At 35.9% G+C, this 4,283-nt stretch overlaps 1 protein-coding gene across 1 annotated transcript in view; it reads left to right on the top strand.

Annotated features, from left to right (window-relative positions):
- CDH8 (cadherin 8, type 2) overlaps positions 1-4,283 on the top strand; it is a 144,856-nt gene that overhangs the window by 107,340 nt on the left and 33,233 nt on the right. The window lies entirely within an intron of this gene.

Raw genomic sequence — 4,283 nt, 5'->3', positions numbered from 1 at the left:
AGATTTTGTTTGGATTTCTCTGTTAGAACTAGGATTTCCTCTGCTTCTAATTTTAAAATATTATCATCGTAGAAATTTCACTGAATCAGAAATTTCACTGAAGCATGAAATAGCCATTTCCAAGCTATGCGGTGATGATAATAGTAAAAGATGTGTTATGTTCTAGGAGTCTACTTTCTGTTCAGGTGCTTAATTTTAGTTAAAACGCGAGACAGCTTAGGACTTTTTAAAGAGAACCTTGAAGTGATATTGGATAATTTAATTAAAAAAAAAAAAAGGCAAACTGGATTAAACTGGTTTTCTTTGGGTTAAACAAATTATTTACTTCATTTTGTACAGGCAGTAATTCTTTTTCTTAAAGACCGCTGCTCTTTACCTATACACCTGTGTGTTATCTGTCAAGGAAAGACAGTGTTTAAGTGTTGTGGGAGTTGAATAGCTGCACTCTGTTCTGTTAGTTATGTCACCAGACCAAAAATGTGATTTATAACTTCTAGTTACTCCTAGTATTACTTGCTGCACACAGTAATAATCTCAACAATGCTTAGCACTTTGCATTACGAATTTCCAGTCATACGCACACATCTCAGGTACGTTGGGTTTTTCCGGGAAGGAAGGAATGTGTTGATCACAGTATAAACTAGTGTGGGTCTGTAGCCTCCAGAAGTTCAGTTTGGAGACATAAATGGCTTTTAATGGGATTTTTTAAATTTGACTTTGATTATCTCATCTACCTGCTCATTTTTGTATCAAACTCTGCAGCCTTTTTTAATCCTGAGTCATGTTCAGTGGGTATGTTACTCAGAGATGAGGATCACCTTGTGCATATTTCAAGCATGTAATGTTCAAATAGGATCTTGAGAACCGGGGAGAAAAGCAGAAGAGCTTTTTCTGTCCTTATACTTCTCGTAAACCTTTCAGTGTGCATTCTGAAACTCAGGTGGACTTTCCATTACTTTGGGAGTTGATTTATTATCACTAGTAAGCTCCACCAGTCATTTGTGCATTGAGTCATCCTTTCCTTCTAGCTGTCTAGATATTCCTTTCTTTGTGTGTGTGCTGTGCTCATCTACAGCAGCTACTGGATCTTAGAACTGTAGGTGGTATTAGAGACTTCAGCAGTCATAAAGGAGCTGTGCTTCTAGGAATTCATGTACATAATTTGCATATGTGTTTCTTATAGCTACACGCTGCGCTGTGGCAGTGCTGTCAACTGATCAACTGAATGCATCTGAAATTAAAAACTCAGTCCTTCTGTGCAGCCTTACTCTGAAAAGTGTTTTGGTAAACTAGAGTAGTGGAGATTTTTCTCAATATTTTTTGATCTTGCACCTCTGTGTGCTAGATTTTCAAGAAGCCATTGCTTCTCAGGTGACAGTCCCAATGATATCCTTGCATTGCAATATTCAGGGTAGGTGTTTTAAAACTGTGCATCACAATAAATACAGATGAGAAGTCTTTACAAACTTGGTTTGTTAAGAGAGAGTGTCTCAACTTCACACTCTTTTCTGATTTTGCATAAAATAATTGATTGGAACTTAATCAATCAGTCTTTCTCTCTACCTGGTACATGTAAGAAGACTCAGTCTCTCTAAATTCTATTGACTGGATGGTTCACTGGGGAAAAAACCTAAACTCAGTTTTGTCACTAGTTTAGAAAGAACTGACTCTCCATTCATACAAACAAGGAAAAGTTCTGAACCTGGAATACTAATAAGTGCAATGCCCACCTCTGTGAAGGACTGTTGCCCATGCAAACAGAACAGTTTGTGCACTCCAATCACTTTCTACTTTTCGTTCAAGGATACTGGGCGTTGCTAACAGAGACGGATTTAAACGTGGCCTGTGTACATATTTTACCCCAGAGAATTTTGCAGAAATTACAAGTATGAAAATGGACAGGTGAAACTATTTTATCTTGACAATGTTTTCATCCATGAATTAATTGAATTATTTGCTTAGTGAGAATTCATTAATTTGTTTGAATATGTATGCTTAGGGTGATTCTTATTTGCAGGATAAACACTAGCATAAAGTGAAATCTCATTGAAAGTTTGCAATGACAAAATAATGCAAGGTGTTCCGTATGGTGGGCAGTACAAGCAGTAGGTAAAATTCCCTCTCCATCTCTCTCTCTTACTCAACAATAATTTTCACTATAGTCACAAGAACCCTAATAGGTGGTGTATATCCTCTTGTTTGGAGATTTCCAAACCAGTTGAGTCTCTCTTGTGTTTAGTAAATTAATTTTTTAAATGAATTCTCATCAAGTTTCTAATTATAATATCTTTAAATTTAATGTTTGTATTTCTGATGAAAGCCAAACATTTTGGGGGCAGTCACAAGGGGCATGAATAATTTCTTTAGAAGCTTATCTAATTAATTACATTTCTCTGTAATGTCTTTAAAATTTGAACTGCCATCATTTCATTAATTTAGATAAAAGTAAATCTTCAGTGTTTAAATATGACACTAGTGCTGAGAATTCTGATAAGCTCAAGATTCATTGTATTTTTATCAAGTTAAGATTTAAAAATGTGTTTAAAATGTTTGGGATTCCTGACTTGCATATTAACTTTATTTTTATTTCAAATACATTATTATTTCATGGCAGAAGTGTTCACCTCACTTGTTAAGTAAGATCATATGATGCAAAATGGACATAAATGTTACTATATTTTGTTGGAGATTTCTTTTTCTTCTGTAATGCTTTCTGTAAAGCTTTTGACTCCTTCAAGTGGGAAGCATTTACAGTTTGATGTCTTGTACTCTTCTATATGCTGTATGCAGTAAAATTTTAATATTTCAGGCTAACCAGCAAACATAAAGCCTTTGTTTGCAGCACTTGTACCTTAGGTGATAGCCTGGTTTTCTGTCTTTTGAAATAGCTATTTTTATACTATTTCAAAGTAATATTAGTAGACCATGGAAATGTACACATTTAGGTTTGTAGGTGGGGCCTCAAAAATCATGACCATCTTTGGCATACAAGGGAGAGAGAAGGATACAAGGGGTAGGGTCTGGTTAAGCCATAACGCAATTAACTTTGATGGAAACCACTGAAAATTCACTGTATATAGTGATTCTTCTTTTAATCATCTCTACCACTTGTAGGGTTGCCACCAGCTGCTACCTGCCCACTGGTGGAGCCTGACGTACTTCTACTTTGTAGACATTTGTTCTGAGAAGTACATTGAATACCAGGCAACAGGAGCTTCTGTCCTGCCTTTCCCTAAGCCAGCTCTGTAATGCCAGAGAGCAGAACTCACGTGGAGTGAGGACAGCTGTGGACAGCTGCTAAGCTGTCACAACAACTGTGCGTTAATTGATACCCAGACTTACGGTAGCAGCTTTCTTGCCTGTGGTAATATTGTAGGCAAAAGCTCGTGGTTCAATTACAAGCCAGACCCAGAGTTTAATTCACACAGTGTGCAGTTCTTCAAAATCACTGATGATTTGAACAAGATAAAATACTATGGTTGCTTGTAGAGGTAAGCATGTGCTATAGAAGAGTTTTTAAACTCTTCAGATCAGCTTGGACTCCTCAGTTTAAACTGAATTCATGTTTCTGCTCTTTGGGGAAAAATAATCTAAAATATTTATCATTAATCTCTTGAATTAGCTATACTGAATTGAAGGGAAGACACTAGAAACTGACTGTGAAATCTATTCAAAGTAGAATGCAAACTGTTGGTTTAGCTTTTCTTTCCTTACAGCTTTACAAGGTTATTCTCCTCTTACAGTGATAAACACTTTTATGCAAAATAGCTTTATTTTTTAAATAATGAGGCTTAATTTCAGAGAAGAAAGGGGGTCACAGGTTGTATTTTTGGTCAGTGGCAGCGCTTTAATAGTCCAAAGCACTACCTAGTTTTGCCTACGTCAGTCTACCATCTGGCTTTCTCATGATGGGGGTCTCCACATTAATCCTATTTGTAATGAAGAAATAATAGATGTGCAGTCAGAACAACTAATAGAGTAAAATGCTCTGTGCTCTGCCAAAGATAAACAAAGAAATAAATCTATGTTGTTTACAGCTTTCCCTTTTTCATGTATAATGGACTTTATCAATAAAACAATACAAACTTCATTAAAGAAAAATCTTACCAATTTAATCCAAGAAAGGTCTTCATTGAGCTAATCTCCAACAAATCCTGCTTGCAATAGAGATCTATTTATTCTTTTCAACCATAAAATACTTGCCATCCTTCTTTATCTCATGCTCCAACTCTGCGATCCGTTACAGATAAAACACTCCAATTAAGCAAGGACAGAAGACAGAA

This window comes from Buceros rhinoceros, unplaced genomic scaffold (genome assembly GCF_000710305.1).
Source record: "Buceros rhinoceros silvestris isolate BGI_N320 unplaced genomic scaffold, ASM71030v1 scaffold18861, whole genome shotgun sequence".
Taxonomy (NCBI): domain Eukaryota; kingdom Metazoa; phylum Chordata; class Aves; order Bucerotiformes; family Bucerotidae; genus Buceros; species Buceros rhinoceros.
Note: the sequence above shows the minus strand (reverse complement) of the source record. Positions and strands in the feature narration are given on the sequence as shown.